This window comes from Podarcis cretensis (assembly GCF_951804945.1).
Source record: "Podarcis cretensis genome assembly, chromosome: 1".
NCBI lineage: Eukaryota > Metazoa > Chordata > Lepidosauria > Squamata > Lacertidae > Podarcis > Podarcis cretensis.
The window spans coordinates 62,661,066-62,681,665 of NC_137170.1; the positions used below are offsets into that span (position 1 = coordinate 62,661,066).

At 47.2% G+C, this 20,600-nt stretch overlaps 1 long non-coding RNA gene across 1 annotated transcript in view; it reads right to left on the minus strand.

Moving 5' to 3' along the window:
- Positions 1-507: 507 nt before the first annotated feature.
- LOC307216962 overlaps positions 508-20,600 on the minus strand; it is a 45,792-nt gene continuing 25,699 nt past the window's right edge. The window contains exons 2-3 of the long non-coding RNA XR_013839374.1: positions 6,373-6,452; positions 508-1,084 (exon numbers count right to left, since the gene is read on the minus strand). This is a non-coding gene — a long non-coding RNA (uncharacterized lncRNA). The remainder of the gene's footprint in view (positions 1,085-6,372; positions 6,453-20,600) is intronic.

Below are 20,600 nucleotides of genomic sequence, written 5' to 3' on the forward strand. Positions count from 1 at the left end.
TGCACACATTATATTCTCTTCTTCATTCTCCATGTGACCCATCTGGCCCTGCTTCTACGATTCATGCACCCATGAATCCTTGGAAAAATAGATATGTGAATTGTGCTCAGTTAATTCAGAGCCAGCACTGATGTCTATTGTTGTGGCAGTGGTTTTCCTATATGATAATGAAAATCACTGGTCAGTTGTGGAAGGAAAGGTCTACTCTACCATTCAGATAATGGCTGTCCACTTTGGATGATTCTTTTCCTTTAAAGAAGAGGGAAGCATGTAGCAGCCATACCATTGCACTCAGGTCATACGAACACAGGAACAGCCTGTTGGATCAGACCAATGGCCATCTAGCCCAACATCCCTGAAGCCTCCAGGGTCCATTTGGGGACATAGCCATGACTGATGGCATGCAGAAGATAAAGTTTTGTGTGAACTGGCCCTAAGCTACTTTATGATCAGGTCTATAGGATAAAGAGAATTGTCCATGGCTTTATATCCATGCAGTGCTTCTCAAGAAAACTTCTACTTATTTTGTACATGCTTCTGTCACTTAAACTGCAGGTTTTCCGTTGAGGTTTGCTTTTCTAGGTCTGATGGTTGCTCACAAATCAGCCAGGTGTTTAGGCAGCAAATATGCTCAAGTTCCATGCAGTAGGCTAATAAAGGTTAATTTAAATGCATGAGTAAGACAGGGAGTCAGATTTACCAATATCCAGCTCCCTCATGCCTCAAGACATCTGCATTTTATAAACGTTTTCAAAAATGTTTATCTTTGGTGTCCACACAGGTGGGCCATGCTAAATGTTGCCAGAGATCGGCAGGTGGGATTATCGCACAAAATCTTCACAGCATGGTGGCAAATCTCTACTCTTCCATAGCTTTCCATAGATTTATATATTGCAGAGCTTTACCAGAAGAAGTTGAATACAGCAGGGAACTTCTGTCTTGCGGTTGGTGCACGTTTTGCTCTCCATTCGTACACTGCAATTGTCCACACAGCAAATGTGATGTGGCAGGCAGAAAGTTGGAAGCTGAGGAATTCTCTGCTCAAGTCTTTGCTCAGCCATGAAGCATACTGGATATAGAATGCCTGGTGAAAAGTGAATCATAAATAAGAATAAGAATAATTAATAATAATATACTAGCACCAGTGAGTTGCTATCAACCTCATCAGTCTCCCATGATTGTTATGAGGAAAAATAAGATAACACCTTCATGCAAGCAGGACTTCCCCTTCTGCCTCCACAGTCCTCACCCTGGCAAACCCCTAAAGCAGATTTTGAGGGTATGTAGGGGATTGCAGGGAGAGATGAGTCCATTCTGCAAACAGTGCATGTTCTGGTGGGGGCTGACACAATTGGATTTCACCCTGCTATCTTATCAATGGAAGACTGTGCTTAAAAACAGGGACCTGTGATTAATTTTCTTTTTTCTAAACGACAGTCATTCTTCCCACTCTCTGATATTTGATTGATTTGTAGGTCTCCCAAAGTGCAATGCTGGACTTTGTCTATGTGCAACCCCCCCCAACAGAACAAAAACATTTTAATCTAACAGTGTTCTGCTTTAATGAGGGACTGGACTTTACACTAAGCACCCAACACTTATGGAACAGAATATGGAACAGATTTATTTTATACAAATCATCAATATTTCACCGATTTTTTAACTCCGCTATTTTCTGACCAGTCTCTCTGACCTATCTTACTCCCACACAGAGGGTCTGCAGTGATGCCCTATTTCTGAGTTTAGGCACGCTGTATAGCTCAAGCGTTCACTAAAAAAGGAAAACTGTGCTGAAGACATGCCAAGAAAGTGTCCTTCTGAAACAGATTAATTCATCAAAAGAGGCACCTCACTGGGCTCCACAGCAAAAGAAAGCAATGTGGCCTTCATTATTCAGACTTAGTTTTCAGTACCCAAGTTCTTTCTTGTGCTAGTTCCCACTGGCATTGTCTCTATATGTAGGCTAATCTCTGCATTATGTGCCTTCAAAAGAGCTGGCAGGAATGTGAAGGATTTGAAGAAATATTATCCTTTATCTAGCACTCCTTTTGCTGCTGAAGGGTCCCTTGAGAATATATGACTCCTCTAGTTTGCCTTGCAGACCAGCTCCTTGAGTGAGACGGATTAACATACACTCATTTGCTCTTGTTTCTTTAACTTAATGTTTGTGACGACCCATTGTCCTCAAAAATGAAGATCGTAAATAATTTCATTCTCATAGTTGAGCACCATTTGGTGGTAAAGTGGGATACAAATTGAGTGTATCCATCAATATAGCAAGCATGTCCTTATTAAAGTAACAAACGTTTTACGTACCTCTCACCCTGCCTGCCATTACATCCAAAAATTCCACACTATGACCACATTCACACCATACATTTAAAGTTCTCTGGTGTCACTTCAAACCATTGTGGCTTCCCTCAAATAATTATGAGAGCTATAGCTTCTTGAGTTTGCTGAGAGTTTTTAGAAGACCCCATTCCCCCCGAAAATGGTTTAGCAATCAATCCTTCTTCACAGGGAATTGTGAGACTAGACCAGTGTTTATTGCGGGAAATTTATAGTGTTTATAGTGTGGAAATTTAACAGAGAAAATAACTGGCAGACAAAAGGATGATTGCCAGTGAAGGAGCTCTTGAAGCCGGTCTTTCCAAGCATTGAAATATTTAGGAGTGGGGGGAAGAAGCTGAGTTCTGTCCATGAATTCTCCAAAAAAGTTTGGAAAGAACCAGCCCATTCCAAACTGAAATGGGAGATTTCTCCCATCACTACTCAAGTGTCTTCTGTAAAGAGATGATGAGTGCTAATTAACAAAAGTCTTTGCCTTCAAACTTTATAGTCTAAAATAAAAATGATGGATAGGTTCAGAAGCAGAAGTGAGGTGCAGCCATGGAAACATTAAAAGGCTCATTCAAAAGGTCTAGTTCTCTGAGCCCTTCAGACTCTGCATGATAAATTGTTATATCTCCACTAAATTTCTGAGACTACCATGTCAATGTAGTCTGGAACCTTTAAAGAAAGGGGAGCAGAAGCATGGAAACAAATTAAATGCCACCAGATTTTTCATGTGTGCAACCTACTGTTTGACTTTGAACAAATGGAAATGTGTGTGACCTGATCAATCATAAAAGAAGTGAAAATATTCACTTCAGTGGCAAAATCACTAAGCAGGCTGGTGGCACCCAGGGCATTTCCAGTTGCATCTGTTGGGAGCGCACAATACCTATTCATTCCTAATTCTATTTTTGGAAGGGTGGTGGGTGGGGGAGGTGAGCATTGGCTCTGCTGCCTCCACCCTTGACATCCTCACATTGAGCACACTGATTTGAAGGGGGGTTGTAAACATGTTCAGCTGAATGCATGTCAAGTCCTTCCTATTATCAGGAACATTGCATGATCAGGGGCGCAGATTGCAGAGATTCAGCAAAATGAGTTTACAGTCCCACTTCAGACCTACCCAATATGGGGAAATTGATAATGGAGGGAAGTAGGGGACCCATCTAAATAGAGCTTCAGTTTTGGCAACTGGTAATTCCTTATTTTCTCCGTTTTAGAATTGCCCTTTATGTAGCAGTTTTCTATCGATGGAGAAATACGCACAAAGCATAATTTACACCCGATGAGCAATATAATGTTGGTATCAGATAGCACCTATCTAGGTTTTAGTCTACATTCTAATCAGATTTTTTATCCCCCGTTGAAGCTTTGTGCAAATGCCTTTTCAAATACTGACAGTGATTATCTGAAGAAGCATTAAGTTATTTTGCCTGTGAGCCTTCTGTACAAACAAATCCTACATTCCACAGAGTCTTCATGCGTTTGTTTCTTCTCCCACTCCACCAACACTAACACTTACCAGCTATGTGGGCCTATGTGACACATAAAGAAAACAGAGATGTCAAGAAACGGGGAGGGAGGTGTGGGGGACCACCTAAAGATGGGTAGCTATGAAAGAGATAAAATTATTTCACAAGGTGGGGGGAGGGAGTGTTACCAAGACTTTCATGCTTATATACAGTATGGAGAAAAGATTGTTACCATGGCACCAAGAGAATTTCTGGCTTGTGGACACAAACACATATGTGAACATTTCCTGAGACAGTAACCACAGCAAAACATACATGCAAAATGGTCAAAACTTTTCACCATTATGCTTTTAACTGTTTTTTTATTTTGTTTTGTTTCAAGGACCCTCTTAAAATTCGTGATGTGGTTGCTACAGCCTTGTAGTGCTTGCTACTGTTAAATTATGGAAGGAAAGTCTGCTTTAGACTGATTTCTTCAAACAATCCCTTGTGAGCACAGAGACAGCCATATGCTAATGAAGTTTCAGTGTGTCCATACTTTCTCATTCACTTCCATGGAACTGAGCAGGGAGAACAATCACTACCTTACGCATTGTAGATTTTTGAGTGGATGTGCTTGAGGGCACAATGGAACTCACGGGCACCATGTTGGCAACCCCTTCATTAGAGGCACCACCTGGAGACTGTCCTGTTCCTATTCATTGTGATGCCTGGATAATTTTATTGAATATTTCATGTTGCATTTTACTGTATTCTTTGTATACTGCTCTGAGAACATTGGTAGAAAGTGGTCTAAAAAAGGAATTACTAATAAGAAAACAATCATATAAGAAAACAAAAAGGGCTGAAAAACCAAGTCAGAGAAGCAAAACTTAAGAGTTCCTTAGAGGTCATTCTGAGACCCATTTTCTTCTGTGTTTGTTAGCAGCTGTACTTGGGTGGTAAAAACGTGTCTGCTGATTAAATTTGCTGATGACTACAGATTGGGAAGCTTTGTCAGAAGAGATAAGCATCAAAAAATTATAGGATGAACCACATGAGTTACAGAAATGGGATTCCGTTCAATAGTTGTGACTATAAGGTCATACACTTGGGAATCAATAATGAGCACTTCAGTAGCTGCTTGGACTTATCAGTAGGGAATCACAGAAAAAGAAAGGGAACTGTCGATCCCGGTTGATCGCAAGATGCCTATAAGCCACAAATATAGCCACTTAAAGGAAAGTGCAAATCTAAGACATTTTTGTTGGCATGGCATTTCTGATAGGAGTACAGGAAAATACTCCTGTTCGTACAATGCAATTATATGGTTTCCTTTAAGAATATTTTGGCAGCTTTCTGCATTTCCACATGGGAAAAGTGAGGGGGAAAGAGAGCTATTTTTAATTCTAGGGGCCGTGAAATGCGGAGTCTTGATATAGCTGGCTCCCCTCCCCTCTAACCTTTCCCAATGGGAGAGGTGAGAACCACCACTCTGAGTGGCAGCTGGAAGGGAACGTTAGCATAACATTGCAAGCCCTGAGGGGAGCAATTGTCGGAAGCAGTATGACTCAGAATACCAGTTGCTGGGAATTACAGGGTGAGACAGGGCCAGAGCACTCAGGTTCTGTTTATGGGCTTCTGGTTGGCCACTCTAGAACAGGATGCTGCACTAGATAGGCCTTTGGCCTGATTCAGTATGGCTCTTATTATCATTGTGGTGCTTCACCCACCTTCCCCTTCAGTTACAACTTGAAGCGGCGCTCCCAGAAGATGGTGTCCCATTTGGACAGTTGCTGAGGAGGCCCACAGGCTGATCTAAAGGGCCTGGTGCGCTGAATCCAGCCTGCAAGCTGTCAGGCCCCCATCCTTGAATTAGAGGATATATTAAAGATGCAGCCAGTCAGCTTGAGACAGCAGCAGCAGGGTGAGGTGTAGCAGTGGTTTGACTCAGTACAAGGCAACTTCATGTTGATGTCAGGTTGTGGAATTGGAAATGAAGGAAAGAGAACCCTGAGCATAGTCAGAGTCTGGGATAATGCACAGAGAAAGTAAAAGAGAAGGGGCAAAAGGGCAAGAGGAAAATGATTCTTGGTGGTATATGAAGCTTCACACTACATACTGTCAACTTTCTCCTTGAAAAAAATGGTGCTGGAGATGAGGACTTGAAATCACAAGTAAAAGATGAGGGAAACGACAGTAAGAGTTTTATGTCTTATCTCTTGCTATTCTCTTCTAACTCAGTTTTGTAAGTACATTGATCAAAATCCAGAAGCTTACAATCCCTTTTTGGTAATAGAACTTCTCTGTGTGCGCACAAAGAGGGAATTGCATTCACTAGTATCTCTGGCACATTCAACCAGAACCACACTGTGAGAAAGTGTAATGAGCCAAGAAGACCTCAAAGCAGTTGCAGATTTTTAGCTTGATCAACACACACACACACACACACACACACACACACACACACACACACACTCAAACTTACATACAGATAGGAACATATTGCAAGACCATCAGCCTTGGGGTTTTGAACATGATCTCCTTGGGATTCCTGAAACACATTACAGTTCAGAAAGATGCTTACATTTCCACCCGGAAGTGTTCTGACACAGTCCCCCTTCTGCATCTTCATTTACCCTCTATGTCCCCTTTATTTGAAGATTGCTGCAAGCAAAGCAAAATGAAAATGAGTTTGATAGTGTCTGTTGCTGCTTTTGTACATCCAGGCTGTATATTACATGCTGGCAAGATTAAAAAATGGAACAGTGTTCCTTTCTCATTACAATGATTCTAATGGAAATGATAAATGGGTTCAAATAAACTCAGTTCAAGTGACAAGTGATAAGATCACCTGGAATGCTCTCTGGAACCGAATTCTGTGGATTCCATGATGCCATTATCTTCTTTGGACTGTAATGAAATTGGTGGTGGTTTTTAAAAGGCCTACCCCATGTGACACACTCAAATTTCTCTGGGATGGCGTGATAATCTTCATCCAATCTCAGACTCGGGCCATCGGTGTCACAGAACTGCTGGAAAGCTGGAACCAGCACATCTCCACAAGAACCGCACATACTCAACAGGTTAAAATTATGACATGCAAATCAATATGAATAAGCAAATTGCACAAATAAGCAGACTGTGCAAATAAGCAAATGGTGCAAACCAACAAACTGTGCAGATAATCAAACTTCAAAGTTACAGGAAAGTTCTATAATTACAAAATGATTTTTGCACTGCTCTGCTGCTCTGGTAGGCTGATACGTCAATCCCTTTCAAAGGTTCTTAATCATCAGCAGAGCTGGTGCAAAACTGTGTTGTGTTCTCAAATATTAAAGCGGTCAGGACCCACAGATGTTTACTATAAGCACCTACCTCCACAGCTACCTACAAGCAAAGTCCTTCTTCATTTTGCACCTTGTATTATATGCATTTTACATCTTCAAGAATTAAGGGCCATGAGGCTGGGTGTAGCAGGGCAATGTGAGAATATTATCTTCATGTCTCTAATGCCCTCCATTCTCAATAGTTGCGTGCTGAGGTCCCCAAAACACCCCTACCCCAATAACTCACACATCACACATAATTTTTGTTTAAGGTTTTTGGCATAATTTTGGCCACAACTTTATTAAAATACAAATTGTGAGTGGTTGCTTAGGCATTGGTTATGACTAGCTGTCCCCCCTGCCTTGGGGAACAGCACTGACTCCCGGATTCCAGCGAGAGCCAGTGTGGAGGAACAAGATCAGGGATAACTGGAGCTGCGACACAGACCCTCAGCTTCTCCCCGCATGCTCCCAGGAGCTTACGCAGCCCGCACCCGATTCCGGGGGTTTGGACAAGAGGATGGTAAGCCCCTGAATTCCTTTAACGGAATTCCCGTGCAGCAGCATTGGAGGGGCAGGCACAGCCAATCCATACCCCTCCACCAACCAATTTAAACCAATGCCTAACCGCCACAGAGCCTTAGCTCACCGCCAAACCACTCACAAATGCAACCCTTCCTTCAATCCCAAAGCAACCGTAGCCAACCAGGTGTCTTTCCCTATAGGGGAAAGATGCACCCTAAAAGGGGCAGCAGCCTTGAAGGTAATCACAGGGTGCAAAATCACGGAACCACCTGAAGCAAGCACCTATTTATTTTACTTTATTATTTTTTTATTTTTTTTCCCACCGCCTTATTAACATGCTTTCTGGCCTCCTCGGTGGTAGTTTGTCTAGGCATTGGTTCCCGACTAGCTGCACCTGACCTCAGCAGGGCAGCACTGATGACTGGGCCCCACCATATCGTCAGTTCCAGTAAACAGCGTGGGGGAGCAATGAACCAGGATCAGACTCAAGCTCACCCCAAATGCTCCCAGGGACTCATGCATGGCCCTACCCCTCGAAAGGGGTTGACAAAAGCATGGCGAATCCTTGCATTCCTTTAATGGAATATCTTTGCGCATTGGAGGGGACAGGTGCTCCAACCCCCCCCCCCAGACCACCTCTAACCAATGCCTTAAATTATTCTGAGTCCAGGGAGAGCTGCCATCAACTCAATCCAAGCCCTCTTGCATGCAGGAATGCAAACTTATGCTGGAGGAAGACAGCAAATCATTCTCGCCCAGCTGTACCACCAGCACTGCGGGAAGACCTGCACAGGTCACACTCGACCGCACCAAAGATAGGATCTCTTCCCAAAGCATTCCCCATCTGGACATCCAGTATATGTTCACATGGGCAGGAAGACTGAGATGGCGCCCCAGTCCACACTCGTCAGCGCGTTTGCCAGCACAGTGTACAATGCTGTGGCCCAAATGTGCACAGCTGCTCCTATGAAAAAAGGAAATACAGTGGTGCCCCGCAAGACGAATGCCTCGCAAGACGGAAAACCCGCTAGACGAAAGGGTTTTCCGTTTTGGAGGTGCTTCGCAAAACGAATTTCCTATGGGCTTGCTTCGCAAGATGAAAATGTCTTGCGAGTTCCTGCGTTTTTCCCCCCCTTCCCCCCCTTTTTCTAAGCCGCTAAGCCGCTTATCTGCTTATCCACTAAGCCACTAAAAGCCGCTAATAGCGCTAATCCGCTAAGTCGTCAATGGGCTTGCTTCGCAAGATGAAAAAACCGCTAGACGAAGAGACTCGTGGAACAGATTAATTTTGTCTTGCAAGGCACCACTGTAACAGACAAGCATCAGCACAGACATCATTGTGACACTTCCTGATATAACCCTTGTCAGCGTCAGACTTCCAATAACCCGTATTCAAAATCCTGTCTACTAACAGGCCCCCAGTGTGCAGTCTTTGCAGCAGCACCTATTCGGAAGGAATGAGGCGTGTTCAGCGGTAAGCAAGCCGCAGGTCGTAATAACTGGTGCACGAGGTAAGCACTTTAATGCTTGGCTAACGGGAACCCATTTTCATGCACTAGGAGCGGGCCAGCCCCCAGGGGAATGAAAAGCCAAATATTCTGTTATCCATACCCGGGCAAGGGCCCTCCTCACCTGTGACGGGAAGCCAGATTGTGGCACTCCTGCCCACTAAGTCTGTTTTAGAGTTCCCAACTCTAATGACAACCTTCAAAGCAGATAAGGAAAAGTCCTGAAGCAATAAGCCTCCAGACTCTCAGCCCCGTGCTGGCTCCAACAACCATTTCCCCAACCCTCAGTGCACCAAAATGCAATGGAATACTGAAAGGAGTCTCGCCTTGAGCTTTAACCAGCAGACAAGTTCTAACTTGTTGCAGATACTGCATAGGTAAAAACTGACCCACTGTCATATGAGGTTGGAGCCTATTCCAACCTTCCAAGGCCCTGCACACTACAAACTTTATACAAGGGTCTCTGAAAAATAAAGCTTCAGTATAACAGACATTGCAGCGGACTGAATTCTGATAGTTATAACAGCACGCCCAATCTGCAGCCGGTGGACCAAATACTGCAGGATCTGCTCAGAGGATGGGGGCCAGTTCATCTGAATGGCCGAGGACTGCCAGCTTAAGGCTAAGAAATCCATCCAGGCCTTCCCATAAGTGCTAAAAGCAGAAGGGGAAATGGAAGCTGCTGCTCTCTGTAATTACTAATTGTTGTCAAAATGCCACAGGTGGTCTGGAAAATTTGGCAGTAGCTGAGTGTTTGGAGCCCAGGATCTGAAGCGCTCCATCTGAAAATGGGATAGAGTGTCAGCGACATCATTAGAGGATCCCGTAATCAGGAGCAGAAAGCACAATATTAAACCTTAAGCGGCGCAGCTCGAAAGTGTGAGCGGAGGGGCGGAGACTCTGCTGGAGCTTGAGGACTGTTTTGCCAAGACGCTCACCACTACCTGGTTATCAGGCCAAAAGCAGATCCGATGGTCACTGAACTCCTCGGGCCACATGTGAACTGCTACTACAATGGGGAAAACTCAAGAAAGTTAAGTCACATGATTGCCTCAGCACACCGGGCTTGAGGCCATGGCTTTGCACACAAGCAGCCCTTGAAATAACAAACCAAAGGGCAAAGATCCAGCTGCACCAGCATGAACCTGAAAATCCCTGTGCGGGTTCAAGGTATCCTGCCATGGCGAACTACTATTGCATTCATTTCGGACGCGGGTGGCGCTGTGGTCTAAACCACTGAGCCTCTTGGGCTTGCTGATCAGAATCCTCGCGAAGGTGTGACCTCCCGTTGCTCTGTCCCAGCTCCTGCCAACCTAGCAGTTCAAAAACACACCAGTGCACGTAGATAAATAGGTATCGCTGTGGTGGGAAGGTAAACAGCATTTTCATGCACTCTGGCTTCCATTACAGTGTTCCGTTGCACCAGTAGTGGTTTAGTCATGCTGGCCACATGACCCAGAAAGCTGTCTGTGGACAAACGCCTGCTCCCTTGGCCTGAAAGTGAGATGAGCGCTGCAACCCCATAGTTACCTTTGACTGGACTTAACCGTCAAGAGGTCCTTTACCTTTACCTTTTATACCTATTCTAATCACAACTAGGAAAGAACCAGGATGATTATAGCCACTCATGACTTTTCCAGGTGGGAAGCGATTGCAGCCTCTCACTCTCCACCACCATCCCTAGCAGCCAGATCACATGTGTTTGCCAACCTTTGGGGAATTCCCTCAACCAGCAGGATCAGAGGGCAAGACTCCTTGCCAGAAAGCTAGCTTCAAATGGCCCAATCAGAGGCCTCACCTGTTGGGCAGTGCCTTGCTGGCTGGCTAGGCATTGGTTGCTGCTTTGCCCAGTCAGAGAGCATTGTAGATTGGCCTTCTTGGGGAGGCCATAATCCTTGGCAAGACCCTGAAGCAGTTCCAGTCTGGCAGGAGGATATACATGCAATGGCTGAGCCAAAATTCCACCTACATCTGCAATCTATAAAGTTGTGGCCGTTTTCAATCCTGATTGCTGTCTGCTTGAGTTTGTTCTATCACATCTCACTTGGCCACTGCCTAGGGGAGGGTGGCACTGGGAATGCAAACACACACACACACACACACACTTGAAAACCAAATAGCCTATAGATTGGAATGAATGAGAGTTGCAATATAAATGCGAGTTGCTCTGTCCTAATTCTGATTCACAAGGGGTTTCTGGGAAGGCTGGCTTCCAAAAAGAGGCTAATATAGAAACTGCTTTATTGTGTATCCTGTGTAAACATCCTGTCCTTTTTATCCTTGTTTAATTCACTTTACTATGTCACCAAAGGCATACATAAAGTCACAATTACCGGAGAACTTGTGTACACGTTCCCCGCTGACACAAAAGCAGCAGTTTGCTAATAAATACTAATCTTTGAACTGTGTGGAGATTGACGTGATGCAGGGGCGCAAACGAGAAAGTGAAAAAGGAGGTTTCTTTTAAGGCATCTGTAATAGAAACATGGAGCTTGAGTGATGGCTAGGGAGGAGGAATCAAATGGAGAAGCTTCAAATGCCTGAGAAAATGGGCTTAAAGGGTCTCTGTCCATCTGTGCTATTTTTCATACAACAATGGATCCTTTCTGCTTGCGTCTGTAATGCAGGTCAAATGGAGTGCATGGCTGCAACTGTGACAGAGTGCCAATCACCCAAGGGCTGCTTCTCAGATACGGAGCCACACTTGTGCATGCAACATGTGAAGGGTTAAACAAGCAACTTTGTTTTGCCAGATGTCTGGATGCCACAACTTGCTTCCAGTTGCACTGTATAAAAAACACCTGCATGGCCATTTTCACATTACAGAGCATCCAGATTTTTAGACACGAGTGTGAAATGTAAGAAGCAGAGCTTGTTTTCCTTGTGTACAGACATATTGACTTTTTAAGTGCCTTGCTAATAGCTGCTAAGGTGCCAAACTATGAGAGCATCTCAAGGCTCCTGTAGGAAACTGTGTTTATGACATTGGGTGAGCTCTGTCAGGTTGTTAAATGTCAGAAAGGGAAATTGGATACTAGAATGAAACAAAGTCTAGCTGAGCTCCCTCACTTCATCTTCGGTTTCCCCATGTGCCACTAACATTCCTATTACATGAGCTGGTGTACTGAGGCTGGTGTGAATTACACAGAAGAGACTGTCACTAATTTGTAGGAAGGATTCAGTTGCTGGCATTCATCTGTCTCTAGAGACAATGGAGTGCAGCTCTGGGAGTGAAGGCAAATCCTTGCACCCAAGTGACCTCTCTGGGGCACAAGCAGTGTGTATGGAAGTCCTGGCCTGCCTAAATGACAAGACCTCCCTCTTGGCCTTGCTGATGTGGTCCAAAGGAAAGCAGAACAATATAGTTGGCACTGTTATGTAGTGAAGTTTCACCCTGGGCCAGCAGGGGGATACTGTATATAGTTTTCACTCAGGTCTGTAGATAGTTTTCACTCAGGTCCACGTCAGTTATTTTAGGCGGGAAACGCTGGGCTGTTGTTGCTACAATGTTGACAGCCGGCTGCCTATAAAAGCAGGCCGGCTGAGCTGTTTGCGGTCAGTTCTATTCCAGCTTACAAAATAAAGAGCTACTTGGAGAAATCGCTGTGTCGTCTGCTATGTCAGCCCACAACTTAACACTGGCGATGAAGGTGGGATCGATGGACATCAGAGCACAGCCAGATGCGGCCAGCCTCTGAACTGAGCTGAATCACTGAGCTGAATCACAGAGCGAAATCACTGAGCGAAATCACTGGACAGAACCAATTCAGAGCTGACTGTTCTGGCTAAGAACACTGTGTTCCATCCATCGCCCTTCACGCCGGCATCGGAATCATGGCTTCACTTGTGCCTCTACCGCCGTTTGCGCCAGCCTCTGAATCATGGGACTCCTACCTCGCTCGGTTCGACTGCTACCTCCAAGCCAACGAGCTGACAGAAGTATCAAAGGATCGGAAGCGGGGCCTATTCCTCAGCCTCTGTGGGCCTGAGGTGTTTGAGACGGCCCGAGCATTGGTTGCGCCTGAAGCAGTCCAGGCAACACCATGGGACACGATCCAAGAGAAGCTCCGCAACCACTACGCACCAAAGCCGTCCAAGATTGCTGCCCGCCATGCGTTCTACCACCGGAACCAGGCAGAGGGGGAGTCAATCAACAACTACACCACCGCCCTGCGACAGGCTGCAATGCACTGCGTGTTCCGAGACTTAGACGATGCCCTGATGGATCGAATCGTCTGCGGGGTCCGGGACATCCATCTGCAACGGCGTCTCCTCGCCAAGCCAGACCTCACACTACAGAAAGCCATTGAGGAGGCTGTGGCCTCAGAAGCTGCTGAACGCTCCGCCCTGGAGATCCGCAAGTCCAGCAGCCCGCGTCTTGCTAGGGAGCCAGTTCCGGTGCATCATGAAGAGGCCAGCAGTGATGAGGCATCCTCCAGTGAAGACGATGACGTGCACCAGACAAAGCGGGAGCGCAGGAAGTTCCAACAGAAGTCCAAGGGCCAACCGGAATGTGCCGGCTGTGGAGGCAACCATTCCCGTGCCAAGTGTCGATTCAGAGACGCCATCTGTAGGAAGTGTTCCAGAAGGGGCCACATCGCTAAGGTCTGCCGATCGGCTCTGTCTGATACCCCCCCTTCATCGACTTGCAAGTCCAAGTCTTCACTCCAGTCTGCCAAAGAAAGTTGTTTCGCTCTCACCAACTGCCGCTGCCCGTCTGGAACCACGATTGGCCAAACCAACTCGCCTACGCGACGCAAGCTGAACGTCACGGTGCTCATTGAAGGAGCTCCATGTGACATGGAGATCGACACCGGGTCTGCCCTGTCCATCGTGTCATGGAGCACCATCAAAAGACTGGTACCCAGAGTGTCCAAAAGGCAACTCGACTCTCACCGTGTACACCTGAGAGACTACCAGGGAAACGACATTCCCGTGGTAGGCGTTGGCCGGTTCCGGATTGCCTTCAAGGATTTTTCGGGCCTGCTCCGGTTGGTGGTGGTCGAAGGTCAGCGGCCAAGCCTCCTAGGGCTAGACTGGTTTGATGCCCTCGGCCTGGAAGTCACCGGCATCAACTGCATCTCTAACGCAGAGACTGAGGGTCTGGTCAAAGACTTTGCCGAGGTTTTCGACGGCACCTTGGGGCAATATACAGGTACGCCCATCTCCTTTAGCCTTGATCCACAAGTCGCCCCCATCAAGCTAAAGCCACGCCGGGTTCCCTTTGCTCTCAAGGCTAAGGTGGACGAACAACTGGACAAACTGATCGCCCAAGGAGTTTTGGAGCCGGTTGACCACGCCAAGTGGGAAACCCCCATTGTCACGCCTGTCAAGCCAGATGGGTCAGTGAGAATCTGCGCTGACTACAAGTGCACGATCAACAAGGCACTTCAGCAGCACGCTTATCCGGTTCCTGTTGTCCAACACCTGCTGCATTCCCTAGGTGAGGGTAAGGTCTTCGCTAAGCTGGACCTTGCCCAAGCCTATCAACAACTGCCCGTCGATGATGCCACTGCTGAAGCCCAGACGATTGTCACCCACCGGGGGGCATTCCGTTGCCGACGGTTACAGTTCGGGGTGAGTGTGGCTCCTGGCATCTTCCAAAGCCTTATGGAGCGTCTCCTGCAAGGGCTTCCGGGCATGGTACCATATTTTGATGACGTCTTGGTGTCTGCAGACTCACACCAGCAGCTGTTCGAGCGCCTCCGTGCCGTGCTGACCAGGTTCCAAGAGGCTGGGCTCAAGGTAAAGAGGGAAAAGTGCCAGATCACCGTTCCACAGGTAGAGTTCCTGGGCTATCTTATCGATGCCTCCGGCCTTCACCCGACCACATCCAAGATCCGCGCTATCCAGCAGGCCCCCACCCCAAAGAACAAGACGGAGTTGCAGGCGTTCCTGGCGCTGCTGAACTTTTATAACATGTTCCTGCCCCACAAAGCCACAGTGGCTGAGCCTCTTCACCGACTCCTTAGCACAAAGACGCCTTGGGCCTGGGGTCATCGGGAGACGGCGGTCTTCAACGCGGTCAAGGCTCTCCTTTCATCAGACAGTGTACTGGTACAGTACAGTGAATCCAGGCCGCTGGTCCTTGCCTGCAACGCCTCACCTTTTGGCATCGGTGCTGTCCTTAGTCACTGTTTTCCAGACGGAAGAGAAGCACCGCTCGCCTACTTTTCCAGGACGCTATCTCCGACAGAACGGAATTACAGCCAGCTCGACAAGGAGGCACTGGCACTTATGGCTGGAGTGAAGAGGTTCCATGAATACCTCTATGGCAGGACTTTTGACCTCATCACTAACCACAAGCCACTCCTGGGCTTCCTCGCCGGTGATCGTCCAACTCCACCAGTCCTCTCGCCACGCATGCTGCGATGGACTGTTTTCCTGGCTGCCTACCACTACCGGCTCATCCATCGCCCCGGGAAATCGATGGGCCATGCCGACGCCCTCAGCCGTTGCCCTCTTCCAGCATTTGTGGAAGACCCGGCTCCAGCTTCATCGCTCCTTCTGATTGAAGATCTTCCGGCAGCGCCTGTATCGGCTGCCACTGTGGCCTCCGCGTCTGCCCAGGATCGCACCATCAGCCGGGTGCTCAACTGGGTGTGGAGGGGGTGGCCACAAGGGCCTTTTGCATCGGAGTTCCAGCCCTTCGCAACCAGACAACATGAACTCTCAGCTCATCGTGGCTGTCTGCTGTGGGGAGACCGCGTCGTGATTCCCCAGGGACTCCGTCAGCGCGTCCTGGAGGCTCTGCACGTTGGCCACCCGGGAATTGTCAAAATGAAGGCGTTGGCTCGGTGTTACGTCTGGTGGCCTAATATGGACGATGCCATCACTGCCTGGGTGTCCGCCTGTCAAGCGTGCCAAGAGTCGAGGCCTGCACCACCGGCAGCTAAGGGACACACCTGGGAGACGCCAAAGACACCCTGGTCGAGGGTGCACATCGATCTGGCTGGCCCCTTTCACGGCCGGATCTTTATGGTAGTGGTGGACGCCTATTCCAAATGGCTGGATGTCGCCCTGATGCCCTCCACCACTACCGAAGCCGTCATCCGGGTGCTGCGAGGCCTGTTTGCAATGCATGGGTGTCCTGATGTCCTTGTCTCTGACAACGGACCACAGTTCACGTCAGGCACGTTTGAGCGGTATCTTTTGGGACTGGGCATCCGCCATGCCCTAACGTCACCCTTTCATCCATCCAGCAACGGGCAAGCGGAAAGAATGGTGCGCTCGGCAGAAGAGGCACTGGCGCGCCTGGACCGGGGAGACTGGCATGAGCAGGTCGCCGAATACTTGTTCGTGCAACACATCACCCCTCATGCGGCCACAGGGCGGAGTTCTGCTGAACTGCTTATGGGCCGCCGCCTCAGGTCACCGCTCGACCGGCTACACCCGGACTTTGCCGTGGCTGAACCCCCAGGCTGTGCCAACGCGCCACGGTCATTTGTCCCAGGAAACCAGGTCTTTGCCCAGAACTATGTGGGGGACATTCCTTGGGTGCCAGCCACAGTAGTGGGAGTCACTGGACCTCGCTCGTACCAGGTGGCACTCGAAGACGGACGCTTGTGGCGACGGCACATAGACCAGCTTAGGCGCAGGGTTGGGGACTTGTACACTACCATGGTGCCCCCAACTGCGCTTGCGGCTCAAGAAGAGACACGTACAGATGGCGAGGCCCCACCTACACCTCCCTCGCAAACTGCCAGCGTGGAGCCGAACCAAGCCGCTTCAGAGGGTCTGCCAGACTTACCACAGACTCAGACCACTCCACTTGCGGAGGCTCCACCCACAGCAGCGGATCCAGGGGAGTTGGTTCCAACGCCACCTAGGGTCGCACCACAGCCTCAGCAAGAACTGTGTGGCCCTCTGGACTTGGCTACCAGTCCCCGGCGGTCTGGCAGAGTTTCCAAGCGCCCAACTTATTTAAAGGACTATGTTGTTGGACATGTATCACTGTTGGTCTAAGTATGGGAAATGTAACCGATATGCTTTTGTGCCTAATTGTTTTGTTTTTTTAAAAATAATATTTATTAAAGATTTTCAAATATAACAAAAAAAGAAAAGCATCCAAATTTAAGGCTTTATTTTCAATATCATCTTTCCAGGACTTCCCCCTCCCCACCCCCTCTTATATTCCAGTTCTTTCAAATAGATTCAGCAAATTCTTACCCCAAATTTTAAAATTATTATCATTAACCCAATTAAAAAAATATTTTCCCATCCCCTAAAATCGACCTGTTCCCTTCCACGAGTTCCCCTCTTTAATATAAAATACAGATTAACATAAAAAAATTAAAAAAAGAATAAAATATAATTTAACACCCTTTGGATTCCAAATTACCCTCCCCCCTTTCCCGGTTGCGTTCCCAATGTCCATCAATATCTACTGTCTCCTGGAGCTCCCACATCCAAGCCATAATCCTTCACCAGTCCGCTTTGCCGTCTTTTTAATAGTCTTTACCATCTTTTAATCATCTTTAATTTTAAATGTCCAATCTTGGAAGGGGTCTATCTTCCAACTTTGTCCAATTCTTGTTATTCTTGTTGTTCTTATTGTTCTCTCTTCTCTTTTTTTCCCCCCCCCTGCTCTCCTGCACAAATGTTCTCATTCCAAAAAGCTTATAATTCCTCTACAGAGGCTTTGTTATTCAGGAACAAAACATTACGTCAAGTCCCTTCCATTCTTCAATAGATAAATCTATTGTCTCCTTTAGTGTGTAGACCTCTGTAGACAAAATAGTGTTCCATTTCTGCAGTTTCCCAGGAGATAAAAAGTCCGATTCAAATTCCATGCCAGCGATACTTGTAATAACCCACAGCTCCTCTAGAGGGATTATACTAACTCAGTTTCATTCCCGATCTCACCCACCAGTCAAAGTAACTTATTATTCCTTGTTTTAAACAATTTATATCCACTTTGTAACAAATGTGACCAGCAAAGTCCTCGTAACAAAGTTCTCTTTTTGTTCTTCCACTTTGACAGCTCCTTTGACAGCTGTCAAAACCTCTATTTCTCCTCTCCAGGCACTCTCATAGATCGCTCCCGGGGTTTCCGGGGGGGGGGGTGTTATATTTTAATTCACATTCCACTCTTCTCCTCCAGCCCAGCTTATAGTTTTCCATCGTGAAATTAATAACTTTATCAAAAAAAAAAGGTTGCACTCGATCTTAGTTGTCAGGTCCTTTGCTTTAACTCCTCTACAACGGGGGGGGGGGGGGTTGACTTCCTTTTTATTCCTCCCCCGCTCGCTCCGAATTTAAGAAAAAATTTATTCCCCTTTTTAATCCAAGTTCCAATTACTCACGGGTTATTCTTTTAAGTCCAGATTTTCAATGGAAGAAGTCAGTGCTCTCTGCCAAATGGCATGCGGCTTCGCTCGGCAGGGGAAGCGGAGGACTCACAGCACCACCACCCCTGTCACCCGCTCCGCAGCCTTTAAAAAGGCTCCTTCGCATGGTCGGGGGGGGCGCAAACGGTGCCCGCTGAGTCACCATGCCCATGGGTTTCAGCGCCCATGGTTTTTGAGGGTCCCCGCATCGCCGGCGCGGTAGAACCCAGCCCCTGCCGAGCAGACTCCCTCCGGAGCTCGGAGGGAGTCCGCCATTCGGCGATGGCGCCAACCCAGAAGTCTCGCTTTTGTGCCTAATTGAACCATTACGCGTAGTGCTGTATATAAGGAAACCATTACGATTGTAACTAATGCCTTATCTCGGTGGGGAGGGGTGTTATGTAGTGAAGTTTCACCCTGGGCCAGCAGGGGGATACTGTATATAGTTTTCACTCAGGTCTGTAGATAGTTTTCACTCAGGTCCACGTCAGTTATTTTAGGCGGGAAACGCTGGGCTGTTGTTGCTACAATGTTGACAGCCGGCTGCCTATAAAAGCAGGCCGGCTGAGCTGTTTGCGGTCAGTTCTATTCCAGCTTACAAAATAAAGAGCTACTTGGAGAAATCGCTGTGTCGTCTGCTATGTCAACCCACAACCTAACAGGCACCATCCAACTGTCTTAGAGACTCCACTCTGGATTTGTGTAGGGTTTACTCCAAAGTGTTTTCTTCTCCCAAAGATATCCTGTAGGTCAGCAGAGTTTTAGGATCAGAGTTTTCCTTTTCCTAGATGGGCTACCTTCCCAGGTTGACGAGCCCCATCTGCCCCTAACAGCCCTCTACAGCACATGTAGAAACTGCCTTCTTGAACGTTGGACCCACTATTGGTCTCTTCCACTCAATCTGTTGGAGCCTGTCTTCACATGCAGGGGGAAGTCATTAACTCACTGAGGGTCTGAGACCCATTGTCTATCCTCACTTGGTTTAACCAGACAGTCGCAGCCATTCCTGGGGTGTGGCCGCTGTTGCATGCTGACAGTTTCTAGGAGCTACAGGTGAGAACTGTGTGCAGGTTGGGGACCAGAGGTGGACAAACTACCCTAGAAGGAGTAAAATGTGTCCCGCAGCAGGGATAGTACCCCTCCCCTAACCTCCAATACACAATTGGATCTAATTATATACCAGCAAATGTAGGCTTCCACAATTATAGTGCATTAAAGTTCTCTGGCACAACAAACCCACTTTTTAAAAATAAATAAATAAACTGGATTTTTTGTGATGGGGAAATGCACTCGGAAGTGTGGAATAAGAATCAGCTGATGGGAAATTGTATAAACAAATCAGAATGCCCAGTCAAAGAACAGCAGACATCATCTATGTTTTGTGCAAACAAATCAGGATAAATATTCAGTAAATAATATATGGCATCTAAAGGTGCCTTAAGGCAATTCTGCTCTTTGCACAGGTGCTGGGGACCTGGCCCAGTGATTTCCCCCTTCCTCTTGTGTAGCTCAGGCCTGCTCAGCAGAGATCTAATTCAAAGCAAGGCAGGAAGTCAGGAGAGTCTGGCAGACTCCTTAAATCATGCAGTTCTATGGGCTGCTGAACAGCCACAGAGCAAGGAGCAGCAGTGCAACTGTTGACTGAGACACTAACTTCGATCCCCTATGGAATAGCCATTCATTCTCCCTGACTGCCTTGCTCTTGCTGCGAGGGGTAGAGGCAGGCCTTCCGAAATGGACGCCAAAGTGAAGCTAATGTGGCATTATAATTCTTTGTCCAGCTTTAGAAGATCTCTCGCGCAACAGTGAAGCAGTTTCAGATGCGCTGATGGCTAAAGATCAACAGCTGATTTCCCCACATCTTATGTGAGCTTAAGGCAAAACCTCTTCCTCCTTTTAATGGCAGGCATGTGGCAGAAAAGACAAGTAATGCTAAAGACGTCAATGGCCAATATAAGGATGGGCATCCACAGACTGGGGGAAACAGCCTTTACTCTCCAGTTTGGATAAAGGTTGTCATGGTTACCGAAGCAGCTATAGGAGACAATCAATCAAATCCACAAGCCTGGTTTGGGCTTGTTAGGAGAACTTCAAATTCAAAGTAAGATTAACTTCTGAACCAAT